We start from the raw sequence: 20,637 nt of genomic DNA on the forward strand, positions 1-20,637 counted from the left end.
GGGAGGGCAACCGTGTAAACTTGTTCTAAGACACTGAAGGAGGCTCATGGTAAACTGGAGTCAAGAAAGGATCTCAGGACTGGAGAGAGAGCTCACTCAGCCCAATAGCTGGTATGCAAGCTTGAGGACCTGCGATTCATCTCCAGAGCCCCTGATGGGTGGATGGAAACAAAAGCCATGAGCGATAAGGTGTACTTGTAATCCTAGCACTGGGAAAGTGGAGACAGGAGGATCTCTGGGACTTTCTGGTCAGCGGTCAGTGTCTGAGTATGACACCTGGGGTTAATCTATGGCCTCTGCTGCATGTGCCTACATGTACATGCACACCCATTCACACATGTATGCCTTCATACCCACCCACTTCCCACTCGCTCTTCAACTCAGATAGCACTGCATTCTGCCCTCACCCATCTCCTACCAGCTGGCAGCTCAGCTCTTTCCCGCCCTTGCACAGCTCCTCTGTAATAGCATGAGTCCTGATATCTATCAGGATCTGTTTACTTACACAGCCTCCCTGATTAGCAGGTAGGGATTCACCTGCACGCCTAATTTAGACTAGGTTCACAGTAACGAACTTTGGGATACTTGGATGAGTACGCATCATGCGTACTTGGGCGACTGTAATGATGACCTCATTAGCTTCTTCATCATCTCTTGTGGGTCTAAATTTTCTAGTGAGGGAAGAGGCTTCATGTTATGTAGCCTTTCTCTTTGCACTCCCAGGTTCAGGCAGCAATGAATGAAGCCCTTGTGTGCTCTTTTGATGACTCGGGCAACTTACCATCTCCTGTGTCTGAACTCAGATGGCAGAGGTGCAGACCTTAGTGTTGGGGATGGATGATGAAGAGGCAGGCTTGCTTTTGTGTGGAGTGCTATGTTCCTTGTTTCTCTCAGAGACAGAATCTGTCCTCTTCGCCAAAGGCCAGGCTTGCGGGTCTCTGAGGAAGTCATGGTTATCTGTGTATTGTCAACAAGAGATGGGGGCAGGTGGGGATACAGAGAGAGAAAGAGAGGGGGAGGCGGAGAGAGCAATCAAACTCATTGCTTGATATTTCTCTGCAATTCCAGACAACTTTCTCAGGGTTTGATAGTCATAGCAGATTCAAGAGCATTCCTCCTCCTCCTCTTCTTCCCCTTCTTTTTCTCCTCCTCCTTCTCTTTCTCCTTCTTCCTTTTAGTTTTTTTTTAATGACAGGGTTCTCTGTGCAGCCTTGGTTATCCTGGGACTCACTCTGTAGACCAAGCTGGCCTTGAACTCACAGCCTGCCTCTGCCTCCTGAGTGCTGGGATTAATCGTATGTGCCACCACTGCCCTACCTCAAGATCTTTCTTAAGGAGACAGATTCTACACAGGATAAAGAATGACCATGCTTTGTAATTCTTGTGAGAGCTTATCAGAAAGTAGCCCAGCAGTTCAGAGAACAGAATGGATGGCAGCTAAGCTGTTCACTAGCTGTGTGACTTTGGACAGTTTACTCAATCACCCTGTGCCTTAATTTTTCATCTATTAATAGGCATATTTTTCATCCCATAAAATTGCCGTGAGGATCAAATACACACAGGCAATTAGGACAGTTGCTAGCATACAACACGAACTGTGCGTAAGCTGGGTGTTATCACTATTGCTTTAGCAACTTTATTAGAGCTTTCCGTGAACAGACGGGTTCTTAACCATTCTGCACAATGTAAGATGCGCTGCTTTCTCCCATCAAACCTACAAGACAGATTGTATTATTATGCTTGCTTTAGAGAAGAGGAAACTGAAGATCAAAAGTTATAGGTGGCTTGCGAACAAGTGTGTACTCATTTCACTGCACACTAGAGTCTTTTAATGACACTCGCCTTCTGATAATAGACAGCTGTGTATACCTAGAATGGGGAAGGGTGGGCTATCCACTGTGTCACTACTGCCTCAAGAAAGTTCTTCAACTTGGAAATGTCTCCTTGAGAAGAAAGGACAGGTCATTCACCCAGGTTGCTTTCTGTATAGAGCCCCAAGGATCTTCTCTCTATGCACTGACCATCCCAAATGTTGCCATGCTTACTTTCAATATCTGCTCCCTCCTCAGGTACAATGCCTCACTGCATAACGAGCCACCAGGGCTTTGATTCTGTTGACTTAGTGACTGATTTTCCTTAGTGGATGGAAGCCAATCAGCTGCCAAGCTCAGCTCTATCCTATTTCATTGAGCCAGAAATGTGCAGGAAGCCAGGGCTATGGGCACTAGGCACCCAAACACTAGAGAGTTGGCATCTTCTATGTTTGTTAGCTCTTGAAGTCCTAGTATATTCTTGCTGATGGCATCTCCTTTGTTCAGGCCTTTTACTGACAACCACAGGCCTGGAGTGGAGTGCTGGGGAGGTGTCAAGGGTTAGTTAAACATAGGAAGCATGACTACAAAACTCACAGTCCCGGGTAACTGGCTTAACCCATCTACAGCAAATTGCTTATGAACCAGCCTGTGTCATTTTACATGTGAGCCTACCCCTTTCTACATAGCCAGGGGTGAGTTGCTTCACTTCTACCTGGTGAGGATTAAGTGAATTAACACAAACATAACTTGTAGAACAAACCTAACACAGGTTAAGCATGTAATTAAGGTTATCATGACTAATGCAAGTATGTGGTAAATATAGCATACATCCTGGGTATTATAGATCATTATGTATTCTTTAATGTTATGTGGTAACACCAAGGAAAGGGTGATTATTAATGATGAGGTAACTAAGGATATAACTATAAAACAGAATAGTAACAGTAGCAAATAGTCACTATTTGTTGATGTCGCCAAAGTTTTTCACAAACACTGTTTAATATAGTCCTTGCCAAATCTCAGTAATATTTGCCACAATTTGGCTGAGCAAACTAATGCTCACAGAGGGTAAATAACTTGTACAATACTTTGTAGGAAAAGTATACATGTATCTGGGTCATATAATTCATACACAGGCTCTCATTATGCAGACCAGGCTTGACTCAAATTTAGGACCTTTTTGCTCCCATCTCCCGGGTGCCTGAATCACAGACAAGCACTATTATGTTAGGGCAGGAAAGTCAGCTTAATTTTTCCTTGATCCTAGACAAACTCTCTGGGTTTGTGGTTCTATTTTTGTAATGTGCAGATGACTCCCTGATAGATGACCCTGACCGAAGTCAGTATTGCTCAGGAAATCATGCCACCAATATCCATGAAGTATGGGTTCCATCCATAACAGCATAATGCAGTCTGGAGAATGACCTATAACAGAGGAAGATAATGACAACTGTGTAGAGAGGTAGAAATCCGGTTAGTAAGAGCATATAGGTGAGATAATAGGACAAGACAACAATGGTAACATTACATAATTATGTGCTAACACGTGGAATTGTTCCATACCCGTGATGAGAATGATGACAGATGAGTGGATCGTGTCGCTGACTGTATTCTATTATCTCCTGCTCTTTTGCCCATAGCTATCTGTGTTTGCAGGGACACCATAGCCAGCTTGCATGAATGACCTGTCCTTTCTTCTCAAGGAGACAATTACAGGTTAAACGACATTTCCACCCAGCAGCTCCTGCTGAATCCACCGAGACATCTTTGTTCCTTCCTGTGTTTGCTGTCATCAGGAGAGAATTTGTGGTCTGCTGCCTCTTAAAGAGCTGTAATGTGAGGGGTGGTCCACAGGGGCCAATTGCTAGGGAAGAAGACTTCCTGCTGAACTGTTGTTTCTCTCATTGCCATGACAAAATAACTGATAAACGCAACCTGGGAAGGTTTATTTTGGCTCACAGTGTAAGGGTTTCGTCCATCATCGTGAGGAAAGCATGGGCAGCCCTAGTTGTGGGGGGAGGAGCATGTGGTGGCTGGTCACGTGGCTGCAACCACAAAGTAGAGAGTGATGAAGGCAGGTGCTCTGCTCAGTTATGTTCTTTTTGTAGAAACCACACAGTATTTTAATAATTTGAGTATTCCATACAATGTATTTCAATCATATTCATCCTCAGTCCCCCCCAATCCATCCCTCTTTCCTATCCCTTTCACTCATGCCCTCCCTCCCTTAAAACACTATCTTGCTGCAAAAGTCCTGGTATTTCTCTTTTTTAAATTCAGTCTCCAAGCCCAATCCACAGGATGGTGCCACACACATTCAGGGTGGATCCTCTCTTCAGTTAAACCTTTCTAGAAAGTCTCCTACAGACACACACGCACAGAATAACACATTCAGAATGTGTTATTCTGAATTCTGTCAGGTTGACAAGGGAGAGAAACCACCACACCTGCCCTCTGTACCTTCGTGACACACTCTTCCTTTCCAGAGTAGCAGTATAAATAACATGTATTTTCCTAAAATGATTTTTCCTGTTGTTTAGCATTTCTTGAACCACCACCACCATTACTATCAGCATCGCCAAATATCGCCTGAAAATTGCTAAGGCTGGAGATTTTGTGTCAGGCTACCATTTTACTTCTTTGGTAGGTTCCAGCCCTTTCTCTCCTAGCTGGGTGACTTTGGATATGTTGCTTAATCTCTCTGAGGTTGATTTTCCCATCTATAAAATGGTTGTATAAAAGTGGAAGTGACGACTGGGGTGGGTGTAGGCCTGGTGGTGGGCAAGAAGGGAGTAGATTTTAGTTGGTTGGACTTTTGGATCTTCCCCAGGTTGTCTCCTCTGGAGCTCATGGACCTGCCCCTGATAAACAGATGGTGAGGGAGGTGTCTCCATCTTCCCACAGTGTAGGTAAAGTTAGGTCATGGTTTCCTTTTCCTGTAGGGTTGAGGTTGGGAATTCAGAAGTCCAAAAAGCATAGGTTAATTATCTTTGGCATCTCAGGTAAATTTTTAGGTACACAACTGGTTTTAATCTTTATAACCTGCACTATACTTAGAGGGTCTCTGAAGTAGAGAAATTTCCCATGCTGTGGTGAGCATAGTGTCAGGTGAGCAGTCTTGTACCTCAGGGTCCCTCACAGAAGTCCTTCCCTGGGAAGATGTTGACTTGATAATTCAGAAAAGTAAAAAGGTGATCTGAAATTTTTGCTGGGAAACTCTCCTAATGTTCTAGTCTGTAAAGGGGTCTTCAGTTCCGTTGAGTTTCTTCACCAAGTTGACACAATTGCAGTGTGGAAATGACTGTGTGGTAACATTTCCGATGTGGTATTTCATCCCCCCATTTTTTGTCTGCCTTTGGCTAAAAGCACAGTCAGATCTTTGTGCACAGCATGGATTCTGAGAAGCCATGGAAGGCTGTGTGGGAGAGTCTTTAAGACATCTCCGAAAACATTGAGCACAAATACAGCGTGTGCCATCTCGCCTCAAGGCTGGAAGGCTGAGGGTTTCTATGCAGTAACCCCACTCTTCCTGCATTCTATCCTTGGAAAGATCTGGAAGGCACATCCCTTGGCTGCTATATGAGCCTCAGTCCATTCATCCATTGAATAAATATTTGTTGAGTCTTTCCTAGTGCCAAACCCATTCTAGATACTGAACATATTACAGGAACAAAAAAAGGACAACGATTCCTACTGTCATCAAAGTTTCTCTCCCCAAGACTGGCTGACTATTGTTCTGTTCTTTCTGATAGTTTTGTATATGCTATGTGCCATATAAATGTTTTAATGAAACTTAGTTTTATATATGTCTTGGATTTTTTAGATTTGTATAAATAATAAGTAGTAAAATCTAAGTTACTTTCTTACATAGATAGTATATAGGTACAATTGTACAGTTATATTTTCTTAGATTGTATGTTTCAAGAAGACAGACTTAGGTTCATCCAACTATCTTTGTTTAGAACCCAGAATAGTAGTACCTCTCTCTCTCTCTCTCTCTCTCTCTCTCTCTCTCTCTCTCTCTCTCTCTCTCTCTCTCTCTCTCTCTCCCTCTCTCTCTTCTCTCTCTGTATTTGTGTATATATACATACATACATACATATATATACATACACGTTGACGCTAGTTAGTTCTCCTGTCTCTACCTCCTTAGGGCTAGGATTGCAAATATCAAATGTCCACCACAGAACCTGTTTCAGTTTCTTTGAGGAGAGAGGTCCTGGGCACTGAACTTAGATCTTGATGCATGTGTACCTAGCGGTTTACTAACGGAGCATCCCCCAAGTCTCTCAGAATACATTCTTCAAGTCAGATGCTACTTTATGGCTGTGAATTCTGAATTGCGTGTTAGAGATAGTGATGGACATTCTCACAGAGATCATAATTTAGTTTAATTTAGTGACATGAAAACAGAGAGTGATGCCACATTTTTCCCTACATTTAATTTGGGCTTACTAATGTACAGTTATAGGTTTTGCTTGCTCAGTCATTGAGAAGGGACATAGGCATCCTATATGTTAGGCCTTTCTTCCTGTAAGTGGCCCAGTCCTACACCCAAGACGATAGGAGTTGTAGCTTTGAATATACTTGACGTAAAGGGTTTCCATGAAAGTAGCACCCACTCAATTAAGTAAAAATGGTGTTTGGTCATTCCAGTTCCTTTCCTCTTGGTATATTTCACCCATATACCCCTCCTGACCTGGTATCTGTAATACTTATTCCCCTTTCCTCAATTAAACCTCTTAAGGAAGTCCAATAACTCCTTACAGTGGCATATAAATTAATCCTCTTTAGGGCTCTGTGGGGAGCCCTATAATCTTAATTATAGATTGTTCTCTATTCTGGCTATATGTAATCATTGATTGTGATATATTGATGAGATCTAGGGCTTTACCCATATACTGTAATAGTAACAAAAGTTCATGGTAGAAGGGTAACTCTCTATCACAGGACTGTGAAACATTCCTAAGTGACAGATGCTTCCTGTGTGATTCCTGGGTCAATACAGTATCAATACCATTTGGGAACACAGAAACACAGAATTTCCAGCCTTCTGAATCAGAAACTCTTGGGATGGAGTCTAGAAAGCTGTATAGTATAAAGTCTTTGTCATGACTCCGATGCCCTTTGCTTCTGAGATCTGAGGATCACTACTTTAAATCAGATGACTAAGTCTTATCTGGGACACCAGTCAAGAATGAGATTAATATGAAGCAATATTCCAAATGTGTCTGGCTAGTCAATGTACACAAGGCCAACTGGGTTGTTTGTCAGTCTGTGAAACTGTCCCAAATTTGCACATAAGCATCAGTCTTAGGACTTGGGGAACCAGGGAAGAAAGGGATGATTTTCCAAATACCGCAAACACAGGTTTGTTGATAGTACTAATGGGAGGTAGTTAATTATGTCAGAGGTAATAACTACCCATTCCCCCTTTTCTCTCATGTTCCACAAGCCACAGACCACAAATAAGGGCTATGGGAAGGGCAGAGGATAAAGTTGTGGCAGGAGATGTAAATGACTGTATTTGCTAAGCTAAACTTTGTGGAGTTAGAGGTTATGGAGCTCTTTAGTATAGCATTTTTGGGCATGTGTATACGTATGTATATGTATGTAGTGGAGGCTAGAGGTTGACATTGGGTGTCCTCCTTAAATGCTCTTCACCTTATATATTGAGACAGAGACCCTTATTTGAACTTAGAGCTCATCAATTCAGCCAGTCTAACTAAGCAGCTTGCTCTGGGGAATCCCTTGTCCCTGCCCCATACATATTATGGTTACATTTTATGAGAATTTTGGGGATTCAAACTCCAGTCTTTATGTATCTTTATTCACTCTCTGTCTGGGTGGAGTCTTTTAATTATAAGTTTTAATATCAAATCAGTAGTCCCCCAACCATCAGAATAGAGTGATTTTAAGACCTGAAAGGATTGTGAATAGGAAAGATTTCCCACGCATTTACAAGAAATACATTAACATTTCAGCTCTCTTTGACTAGTATTATTCTCTGTGCTAACCATAACAAGTAAACGAGAGAGACACCACCGATAGCCATGGGATCTGGAGGGGAAAACAAGCAAGAAGACAATTGATGATGAGGAGACATTGGATGGTGCATGAACATTTAACCACTGGCTGTCTGCTATTTCTGGGACTCAGGCAAGTCCTTGCTGAATAAGAATACTTTTATCTGAAATCTGAAGGTTAAATAGCAATCATCCAGCTGAAAGGGTGCAGGCAGAAAGAAGGAGAATGTGAAGAGAACATTCTAGAGAGAGGGAGATCATGAGTGAGAGCCTGGTGTAGAGAGGGGCTGAAATGGAAGTTTTATGAGTGTAAACTGAGTGTGTTGGATCCTAGAAAGCATGGTGGAATGTGGCAGGAGATGAAGTAAGAAAGGTAGCAAGCCTAGACCCAGAGAGCCTAGGAAGTCAGATGGAGGATTTGGATCAGTGCCCAGGGACCATTGGAAGCCACTTAGAGGTTTAACACAGTGGAAGAAAATGATGGATTTGCATGAAGAATAAATTTCTTGGCTGCATCTTGGAAGTGAATTGGAGGAAGAACTGTGGGTACTAGGAGACAGGAGATATCTGTCATGCAGATTAAATTTACAAATGTTTTCTTAGGGAAAATATGAAATGAACTAAAAATTAGATTAAATCATATAGCTAATCTTGTGCTCTTTTCCAGTCTTAGTTTTTTTTTCTTTGAATGAAATATATTTCATGGAGACCTAGCCAGGGGGCATGAATCAATCAACAGGTAGTAACTGAAAACTACCTCTGTGCCAATCACAATATAAAATATGGTGCTGGGGGCTACAAACTAGTGCAGTAGGATGCCTTAACAGGATAAGGCACTTGCTGCCAAGCCTAACAACCTGAGATCCATCCCCAAGACCCACATAGTGGAAGGGACTCCTGCCAGTTGTCCTCTCATCTCCACGTGCATCCATCCCATAGACTGCACACACACACGCATAGTAAATTATACAACACCACATTGTGTTGGGTACCCTGGGGGATTCTTGGGAGGCTTTGTTCTTGCACACAAGATACTAATATCTGAGTAACAGAGATAAACAAAGCTGCATGGATGTTCACTGAAGATTCAGAGCATATGTGGTTAATTGTCAGAAAGTATGAATAGAGTCATAAGGGCCTCTACAAGGAGGATTAGACTTACTTTTGTTCAACAGGCAGGCTTTAAGTAGAGCTTTGAGGGATTCTAAGAGATGATTGGACCAGCTCTTATGGGAGTACACTACATTTCTGTAGTGGTGTGACCTGCAGACTTTGTGGTTGCAGCCACATTTGTGGTTTAATTTATCTTGACTTTCAGAGAAAGTTGGCCGAACCTCACTGATATGGAAAAACACATTTGCTTTTGTTAAAAAATGGGGGTACTAGCACGTGTCCCACTATGTTTCTGATGCATCTGCTGGGACAGGGCACGTGGGTGAGTGGGTGTGTGCACAGGCATGTGACATTGCTTTAAGAAGATGCCTGGGAAGGTGGAGATGGATGAGGTGTTTCTCAGAACAGGGAGTATAGTGGTCTTCTCGAACTCTTAATGCTCATCCCACAACCAGGTGCTGCAATTTTCGGAATATTACCTAGTCCTCAAGAAGTTTAAAAATTATGTGTATCAGAAGTCGGTCATTCTAAAATTCTCATCCTAAGACTCTCAAAGTTACTGCCCCTTAGCATGGAGACAGTCTACTCTAGTTCAGGGTATATTTGGCTCCGAATTACTGTCAAGTCTCACGTTTATGTTGCTTCTACCATCCTGGACAGAAACTGGTGAGGAGGCTGAAGACACAGTGCTGAAACTGTCTTACACCAGCACCATCTGATCTGGACCAGATTTCAGAGAAGATAGGTGAGTGCTGGTGGGGTGGTTTCTGGGAGCTACAGCAGATTAGGTTGAGGAGACTGTGTGAGGATGTCAAGGTGCTACACAGAGCCTGTCTGTCTTCCTGAAGATACTGAAGGATAAATCTGAAGGGTACAGTGTATGGCAGAACACTATCAACTTGGAAGGTTCTTTGTAGATGCTTATGGGTCAGGGCAGCCAAAGATACAGAGACACCAAAGATAGATAAGAGTCCCGCCCACTCCATGTTCATGGGAGTTGGACCTCTTCCTTTTCAGGGAGGATCTCACGCAGCTCAAGCTGGTTTCAAATTCACTATGTAGCCTAGGATGGCTTTGAAATCTTTGATCTTCTTCTCTTTATCTCCCAAGTACTAGGATTAAAGGTGTGGCCACTGTACTTACTTTAGGCAGTGTTAGGGATCAAACCCTGCCAGCAAAGCACTCTATTAACTGAACCACATACCTGTCCCTCGACTTCTTTTAATTGTATTTTGGGAATTTGCTCAGTAAAACTCATTTAAACAATACCAAAATTATGATGATACAAGTGAATTGAACAGCCTTATCATTTTAATGACCTTTCCACAGCATGCTCCTTTGGTCCCTGCTTACAGGTTTGGAAGTCTGACTCTGAGACAGTGGAGGTTCCTACTTTGTGGTACCCAAAGCATTGCAGCACTGGGTCCTGAGACTTACATAGTATGCACAGATCAGAGAAACTCCTGCTGGGGTTGCTGTGGGCAAATGTAATGAGTACTGTTAGAGGACCACTGGAAGGAATAAGAACAATGAGCTAGTGTGAGCTCTGCCTGAGGGGCCTGTGGAGGTGACAGTCCACTGGGACTGTGGAGACATATTTGTCTAGGCAGGAAGCCATGTGGGACCCTGAGCCAACATATTCTGGCATACCTCCTAGCCGCACCTGCAGCAGATCCCCTGGACATATTAAGAAGGGCAGGGGTTGTGGATGCTTATCCTAACCCTATCACTTTTAGCATTGCTAGCTTCTGTTCCCTGGTTGGGATTGAGAGTATTCCCCAGCTCCAGGAAAATTCTCTACTATGTTCAAGCCACTTGGACTTCTCCTTAGTTACTTAAGTAGTAACTATCTGGGATCCAGACTCTCTGAGTTAGAGATACTGAATCCTGATGAATTGGCGGGGTAAGGAGGAGGAGGAGAGAGAGAGAGAAGACGGAAAGGGGAGAGGAGAAGAAGGGAGAGGGAGAGAACTGATAGAATGCCCTGCAGGTTCTTCATTGGTATGAAACAAATGGATGATTCCGAGTGTGCCAGGCTCTTCCACTGGGATCACACTGTATCAGAGGTAGAATCACATCTTGGTGAGAGTCGTCTTCTCTCCAGGTGATACCATCTGTGTTGTCAATCATTTGAGGACAAGGCACACTTCTTAGGCCAGACACAGGCTATGCACAAATGCTGAGGAGAGTGTCAGGGTGAGTCCATGTGGAGATATACAGTAGAAATGAGTTGGGGAAGTGGACCAGACCCTCAACACTAATTATAATTTCAAGTATGGAAAAGATGGGAACTTCAGTATATATATATGAATGAGCTAGACTTTTTTTGCCATGACTACTTTCCCATGCCCAGCATCCATGGACTTGTTCTAGGAATAAGCTACCTAGATTAGTTTTTAGTAATAAAATGACCAACGATGACTGGAAATGCACTGTTTCTACTTCATGCAGCACTTGACCCGTACTCATATCAGCCTGCTGAGGAATTGCCTCATCTCTGTTTTACTGATGGGGAGGTTGTGGCACAGAGTGTTGAGCACTTTGCTCAAGGTTCAGTTTTACTTGGTAAAGCTAGGATTTGAACCCAAATCTATCTGATTCCACAGATCATATTCCGAACCATTTTCTGTTATGGAATCTTTTAGACAATACCAGTTCATCTCAACTATGTTGTGTGTTGTTCAAAGGAAGGGGTAAGTTTCAGGTGTGAAGAAACTTTATGAGAGGTTGTCACATGGCAACCTAGCGTTACAACATGAGGTGGTAGCCAAGGGCAAGGCAGGCTTGCTTACCACTCTTTCCATGCTTGATGTTGGCCATTGATTATGAATTAGTAACTGGGAAGCCTTCCTCCGTGGTTGTTCTTGGAAGCCTCTTCCCAGTTGTCCCCAAGGCTGGCAGTGGTTAGTGAAATTGTTTTCAGTGTCTGATGGTGCACCTACATTTAAGACTAGAGTAGAAAATATCCAAATACTAGTGTCCTTCAGTGTCTATGGTGATTGGCTCCAGGATCTCTCTGGGTACTAAAATCCATTAATGCCTGAGCCCTTTTATAGAAGGGTCATAATATATATAATCTATACACATTTTCCCATGTACTTCAAATCATTACTACATGCTTACAATAGTGAATGCTCTATGAATACTTACTATGCCATAAGGACAAGAAAAGTCTATATAAACTCATTATAGGCACACTTTTTAAAAATATTTTTGTTCTGGTTGGCTGAATCCATAGATATGGAGCCCTAAGATAAGGAGGGCTGACAGTGTTCACTTCTTAGGATGGCCACCTCCCAGGACCCCTACTTAGTGGCCATTTGGTTTAATATGCATTTCATGGGTATCCACAATATACTGTGCCCACACTCAACTATTGTTGCTTCCCTGGAGATCTGGAGCAGATGTTTGAATGTCTGCCCTTTGCTCTGGTTTATCTAATCAGTTGGAGCTTGACATCACAGCCTCAGACAGATGGGAACATATGGCTACCTTGGTTAGATTATGCACTTCATTGGAATTTGAAAACCATAAATTGTCAACCTGGTATCTTGACCCAGAATAACCATAGGAGAGTTTCATGATAACAGTGAATAGGCCTGGGAAGATCTAGGTAGTATCAGCCCACAGTGATATCTCACCTACTGATCTTTGTACTTCCTGTTGATATGTGCACTTGTGAATCTGGGTGACTGTGTGACGTAATTTGTCATCATATTGTAATATAATCTCCTGTCTTTCAGTGGACCAGGTAGGATTGCCCTCAAGACACAGGGTCAAATATATTCATGGGACTATAATAATAATATGCTTACTCTTGGTCAGCATTGTTGCTCTGCTTTGTACACGTTGTCATGTGATCCTTTAATAAAATTTGATAATGTATGTATCCCAAGGAGAAAATATTGATGGAAGCATTTGGTTCACATGTCTGAGTTATTAAGCTCTGTGTTTGCAACTTATGCTGGAATGTCTCTTGTCCCCTAAGCTCAGAAATTCTGAGGGTGGTGACTGTTGCACTATAAAATTAAGAAATAACTGTTCTGGGACCATTTCTACTTGGTCTGTATGTGTACACAAACATACTTTTTCTCTTTTTTTCACAGAAATAGGTTGTCTAAAATGCTTCTGGGCTTGAACAAGGGGCCTCTGTAGTCTTTGAAGAAAGAGGGAGAGCAGAGATAAACAGAAGCCTATTAAATGTTTAGCTTCATGGCCCCAAAACTTCAGCCCATCCCCTGCCCTGAGGTATCTGAAAGAGTGGAAAACTCCTCACTCTCAGTCCTTGAGGACCTGGGTTTCTCTGAGCTCAGTTTCCACTTTTTCACTGTGAGGACATCCAAGAGATGCTTGATGGATCTGTTGAACATGCAGTACCCTGGCTTAATGTCATTGATTTCTTTTATCTGTATCTCTTAACAGGATTAAAAAAAAATACAGTTCTAAAATTGTGCCTAAGGTGTTATTTTTTGAGAGTATATTCTCCCTCCACTGGTTCCCTTGTTGAAGGAATGTAAACATTAATAGACTCAGGGCTGTATTATTATTCGCTGCCTCATCCTCAATGCCAAATGCAGGTAGGTGACATTAGGATGACATTTAACACATACCTGCTGAACAAATGGAGAGATGCATGAGTGAGTGAATGGATGACTAAGTGGATGGATGGATAAACCATTTGCTGTCTGGGGTTTATTTCTGTGGTAGGGAAGTAATGTGATGTGGCGGTTGAGAGTCGTGAAGTCAGCTCATGTTAGATCCCAGGCTCTCTGCTCTATGAACAATGTACAGTAGCCAAGATTCTTAGCCCCATTATGTCTGCCTCTAGATATGTGAAATGAGGGTAATGCTTCAAAGCTTATTAAGAATATTACATGAACTAATATGTGCAGAGAACATAAAAGAGATCTAGTACATAATAAGAGCTCCAGAACTCTTCTCTTAATTGGCTTTGGTAGCTAAAATGTGGAATTCTTAAACTTGTTTGACCTCCATTCTCCAACTTTATGACTCCTGTCTCATAGCATGTCTATGTCTATTTGTGGGATATGTACTATGGGTGATTTATTTTGGGGGAAAAAAGTAATTATGCTAATTAGCTGATAGTGTGTGTGTTTGTGTGTGTATGCGTGTGTGTGTGCATGTGCATGTTTTATCATGTTCATGAATTTTCTCTCACTCACAATAGAAGACACATTGTTCAAGTTAGAAGTTTTCATATTTATTATTAGTAAAAATACTAGCAACAGTAATGTCACCATTTATAGAACCTTTTCTGTGTGCTATGCATTGTATACGTTAGTGGTAAAGGAATTACCTGAGGCAGGGGATATCATATACCTAGGTAGTGAATGATTTTAGTGTCTGGCTTACTTCACTCGCTGGTATCATATTGTTGTTAGTGCGGACAATGAAGACGCACGTAGCTTTTCTGCTTAATTGAATCAATTGCTTTGAATGATTTTAGTGTCTTGGCTTACTTTACTGCTTAATTGAATCAATTGCTTTGTTTTAGGGAGCACATTTTCTTTTCCCTTTGGAATTTAAAGATTTTTTTTAAAGATCTCATTCTCATGCTTTTCTTTTTCCTTTTACCTTCCTATTTCTGTCTTTTTCATCTTATTTCATCCATTCATCCATCCATCCACTGATTCGAGTTGCTGTCGTCTTAGACTAAAACAAAACAAGCAGCTTCAAGCTCTCCAGCTGCACCTGCAACTAGAAGCGTCTCAGGAGCTTGGCTCCTATGCAAATCCACTTGTTCTCACATGCTGGAGCCTTTGCCTTTTGGTAGTAAGCTGTCCCTTTGTTCACAAGGAAATGGACTTTGACTTTATTGCAACTCCTATTTCCATAGTATTTGGGCACCAATTACAAAATATCCCTGGTGACAATCTTAGTCCTGGAGGGCTTGACGTTCCAGGAAGGAGAGAAGGTGTTTCCTTTGTGCTTCTTCAGATGGATGGGTGATTGACAAGCATTCCTGCAATTACTGGATAAGCTACATTCACTTCACTCCTTAGAGCCTTCAGCACACAGGCAACAGGTCATTAGGCTGGTCAGGCCAACAGTCTGGGGAAATTCTCTTCCTTCAATACCATCTAGAGAAGTAATGAGACTGAGTGTTTTGAGTCTTAGAGTGGGTGCCAGGTAGGGTCACCATGTCAGTGTAACTTGGGGCAACTATAGAGTGAGATTGTTTCTGGGAGCAGAACATTCATGGGGCCAAGTTCTCTCCTCTACATGGGAAATAATAGCAATGTGTTTATCTAGACAAAGGATTATATTCCATACTATGCTTAAGGTGGAGGATTTTGGTTTTCACCCTTTTTATATTTTGTTTGTTTTTTGAGAATTTCACTAAAACCTTCCCACTCTCCTAACACCCTCCAGATTACCCCCACCCACCCAACTTCATGTACTTTCTCTCTCTTAGAAATAAAAAAAAACAAATTAAAACCAACTATAAACCATAAAAGACCACGGAGTTTGATTTTTGTTGGCTAACTATTTCTGAGCATGGAGCCCACCCTGGAGTGTGGTTGATGTACACAGTGTCGCTCCATTGTGTGTGGGAAACAATAACAGCGGACTTTTCCCTCTCCTATCAGATATCAATTGCAAATATCTCCCTGAATAGGGCTGGGATATTGTGCCTACCTCTCCTCCTCTGTGCTGGGATTTTGTCTGGTCTGAGCTTGTATCCGTCTTGTGCATGCTGTATGGTCTCTGTGAGTTCATATGTGCATCAATTCCATTGTGTCTGGAAAACTATGTTTATTTGACATCATCCACCACCTCTGGCTCTTATTATCTTTCTGCTTCCTTCCTTGCATAGATCCCTCAACCTTGAGGAAAGGGTTGTGATAGACACAACCCATTATGGGACGAGTAGTCCAAGATCTCTCATTGTATTAGTCAAGATTCCTTAAGGAACAGAACTGATAAGAAGAATTGTTACATGTATTATAATTATATAATACATTATATAAATAATAATATATAGTATATATTGGGATATACATATATAATACACACACACACACACACACGCGCGGGCGCGCATGCGCGCCCGCACGCAGGCTTTATTTGAATGGCTTACAGATTGTGGTTTAAGAAGTTCAGCAATGGCTGTCTCCTGATGGAAAGGCCAACGACCTAGGAATTGTTTAGTTCATGAGACTGGATGTCTCAACAATGACAATCTGATGCTGGAGTGGCTTGTAGGTCCTAGAGGATTGCAAGTTTTCAGTCTGTGTTGGAATTCCAAAGAAGTAGGTTCTAGCACTAGCAAAGGAATAGCTTGGGATAGATGAACTTGCCAGTGAGAGTGAGGGCAAGCAGGCAGAAAACACAAGCTTCCTTGTAACTTTTATATGGGCTGCTACCAGATTATACGGGCCCAGATTTAGGGTAGGTCTTCTGACCTCAAATGGTCCAGACTTAGGGTGGATATCCCACCTCAAATGCTCCAACCTAGAAAATCCCTCAAAGCTACTTGGGTTTTAGTTACTTTCAAATATGGTCAAGTTGACAGCCAAGATTAGCCACTCACTCTTTGCATAATGTTTTTATGTTAATTACCATCTACTGTAAGAAGAAACTTCTCTGGCAAAGGTTGAGTCATGCACTGGCCTGTGGATGTAACAATATTCCACTAGCGGTTGTTTTATTGCTATGTTCATTTAGCAAGGTAATAGTAATGGTTTTCCCCCAGCGTCCATGACCTATCTATCAGGGATTTTCAGGGACATTCAAATAAAATGAAGAAGACTTGAAAGAAGATGAATTAAAAAATATCTTGGTGGAGGGGAAGGAAGGACTGCCTAGGATAGTGATTACAAATGTCAGAACAATGCCACCTGACATGTTTATTTAAAAAGCAAAGCATACAAACACACAAACCCCCCAACAGGCCCAAACCTGTCTAACAGATTCACAGTCCAGTCCACTTCATAACTTGCTGAGTTAGTCTCTGAATGGAGCTATCTCTTTATAAAAATGTCCCATGTAATTTGAGTGGGAAGTATTTTTTAGAAAGATTTCCGAGTTTTATCTTATGTGTATGAATGTTTTGTTTGCATGTATGGATGTGTATCACAAGTGAGCCTGGGGTCCTCAGAGGCCTGAAGAGGATATCGAATCTCTTGGAATTGAACCTACAGATGGATGTGAGCCATCTGTGGGTGCTGGGAACTGAACAACAGTCTTGTGAAAGAGCAGCAAGTTCTCTTGACTGCTGAACTATCTCTTCAGCTCATAAAAAATAAAAATAAAACAACAGTTTTCACACCAATCTGAACATGGGAACTGTATTTTCCTTAACTCAGCAACCTCAATGTCTAGCATAGTTTCCAGCACCATTTATACCCAGTAAGCATTTGCAGAACTGTCCTGGAAGACACTTCTCAAAGTTGGCCATTGATTGTGCAGAGTTGGAAGAAGGTGCTGTTGGTGATGTCGCAAAAATATCAACCATAGCTCATTATTCAGCAGTGGGTAGTAGAACAAAAATCTCAAACAGTATCTTTCTGAATTAAAATGACCATGTAGTGGTCTGTTTGGCAAAGGCACTCCAGTAAGAGATCATCGAAGAGAAGAGCCACCAGGCTGTCTTGACTGCCTCCAAGATCATTTATGGCATATCTGGACCACATCGTCCTTGATTTTCTCATCTGCAAATTGGGACATGGGCATTCACCAGATGTCTGTCAATGAAAAATTGTCAGCGTGGCTAGAGGCCATCTGTCTAGTGCCAGAGGCCATTCAAGAACAGCCATAAAGGGAGTTGGGCACTCTCCAGCTTGCCACAGAGACCAGACTGTTGTATACAATAAAGTCCTTGCTTCTGAACACTGGCATCAATCCAGGCCATGTGGTCGGTCCAATCACCATTTGGTTAGGGGTATGTGATTTCCTTTCCATAGTACCTGGTTGTAAGGTCCAATTATTTGAGGTGTGACTTTACAGGAAATCTCAACCACTAAACCCACCTTTAGATAAGGACCCGCCACACAGCTGTCAGCCATATTTGCCGATGATGGCTGGCAACTTGAGGAGATGAGATGTGGTCCGAATCTAGCTGCCGTTTTGATAAGGGCAGCAGGACCTGTTCTTTTCTTGGGAAAGCAGAAATTGGCAAAGCTTGAAGGGCTCCCTGATATGCATGGATTTGGGGAACAAAAACATAAAAGGAAAATCGATTGAAATAGTCTCTTGATTGGAATCTGATGATGCAGTTAGTGTGGATGAGGATTCTATAATAAGCTATTTGTTGTGATGGTTACTTTGATTGTTGCCACTTGAAAGAAGAAGAAGCCAAAACTAAGGGAGTGTCAACAACTGGACCAGCTCTCCAATCCTTGCAGGGCAGCTAGATGGCAAACCAGGCTGTCTAACTCTGCAGAAGCATTCCCGCAGTCCTCCCTGAAGGAAAACTGTACAGAAGGGTGGCATTACAGTCACTTGCTGGATAAGTGGGCTTAGCCCTCCCAGTATGGAAAGGAATGCAGGAGATTTCTCATAGACAGAAATGGAGTTTAATATTTTATTTGTGGATTTGCCCATTTTTGTCTTGGAGTCCATTGTCCTAGCTGGATTTAAGTAATTTCATGTATTTTAAAATGCAATATCATAATACTTCTCTTAAATAAGCATTGATTCTTAACTATAGAGTCTTAAAACTCTATTGGCCATCTTCCCAGAAACACACACACACACACACACACCCACACACACCACATACATAATGTTTTATATGTGAAATTAATGTACACTTTAAAATTATGCCGACCTATCTACCTCTGCTCCAAGGTCAACAAATCTCTATAAAGATCTGATTTATGACAAATTTTCAGGTGACATAACATTCACAAAATCTAGGGATTATTAAACCTGTTAGGCTGCCAGCTTTTGTAATTGCCAGTCTCCTCATATTTGCATTGGTGACAAATCTTATATTGAATGTCATTAGGATTTTCTGTCTATCTAGCATAAATTTCATGCTTCTGTGATATTGATGATTTGATTTTTATTATATTCCCAAAGTGTGGCTACATGGTATAGTTTATATATTTCTTGTGTTCAATATTTGTCCCTGGAAATTATAGATAAAAATGCTTGGAATGAATATCATACAATAGAACAAATTGTTATTGAAAGGAATTTGTATTTCTCTATTTGCATAATATTACTCTAGATTCTGTCATACCTTTTATCAAGCTGAAGAAGTTTGCCTCCAGTCTTAATTTTCTAAGAATTATTTTTAAAATTATAAGAAGATATTGGATTTATAAAAGTTGCTTTATACATTAAGATAATTTTTATGATTTTTCCCTTATGATTCATCAATGGGGTGAGTTACATTGACAAGCTTTCTAAGAGAAAACTGTCCTTGCATTCCTGACCTAATGCCTACATATTGTGTATGAGCCTCATTCTATCGTGACTTATTATTGTTTCCTAACACAGCATAGAATCATGCAAAATAATATTTAGGATTTTTGAATGTATGTATACGAGTTAAATGTCATATAGTTTTCTTAAATCGACATCATCTAGTTTCAGAATCTAGTTTATATTAGTTTTTTTATTTGAAGACTTCCTGTAAGTCTTTATTTGATTACAACTATGACATTAGATTGTTAGAACTTCTAAAATGCTTAAATTAATTTAGAAATTTCTTTAGTGAACCTAATATTTTCATATTCATTATTGCTACTATACTATTAGTATTTACAATCTTTTATTTTCTGTTTCCTATATTTTAAAAAAGGCGTCCTTTTCTTATTTTCTTTAGAGATGTCCAAATTTATCTGGCTCAAAGGTAAAATATTCTACTTCTGTTTTTATATTAAGAATGAAGGTGGTGGCTTAAGGTTGCACCGAGGCTTGTTTTCTGCTATTGAGTTCTTAAATTTATCTATCATTCTTCAGTTTGAGCATTCCTGATGTGAGAATCTCCAATCCAAAATGTCCACAAATCACAAACTTTTCCAATGTTGCTATAAAACCACAGTTGGAAAATTTCATACCTGAACTCACGTGACATACTGTAGTATAAACACAGGTATCCTAAAAATATTGCCTAAAACTACCTTCAGGATACATATAAGATGTGTATGTTCACAAATAAGCTTGTATTTCATATCAAGACAGTTTGTTATATATCCAGTGTCCCAAAATCTGAAAATAATCTGAAATTTGAAATGCTTTTGGCCCCACACATCTCGAGTAAGGCTAGCTTGCCCTGTGTTTCCCTCTTTGTGCAGTAGAAGCAATATTACAACTAAATGCCTCTTGAGTTCCTTTAGGACCATCCATCATGGCATTGAATACAAAATATAGTTAATATAAATTGTATTTTTGGACCTGTGCAAATGTGACGATATTTTGTGCTGGAGGAATTTCCCGCAGTTGTAAGAAAACTCCTGTAATAAGTTTGATCCAGGTACTCGATGGCCTTTTGTTCTAACATTTCTTGCACTGTCCTCCCAAGCAGCACTTTTCACTTGACTACTTCCTCCAAGAGCAATTTTCATGTGAGCCTTTGTAGGCCCTGAGATATTTTTGTTATGCTACAATATTTGAATGGCAGTTTGGCTTGCTTTAAAGAGACAGGTTCAGTGTTCACTTTAATATTTTACAAATATTTCCTCATTGTCTGAATCTATAATTTTGCTGTG

This window comes from Mesocricetus auratus, unplaced genomic scaffold, assembly GCF_017639785.1.
Source record: "Mesocricetus auratus isolate SY011 unplaced genomic scaffold, BCM_Maur_2.0 Super-Scaffold_100022, whole genome shotgun sequence".
Lineage (NCBI taxonomy): Eukaryota > Metazoa > Chordata > Mammalia > Rodentia > Cricetidae > Mesocricetus > Mesocricetus auratus.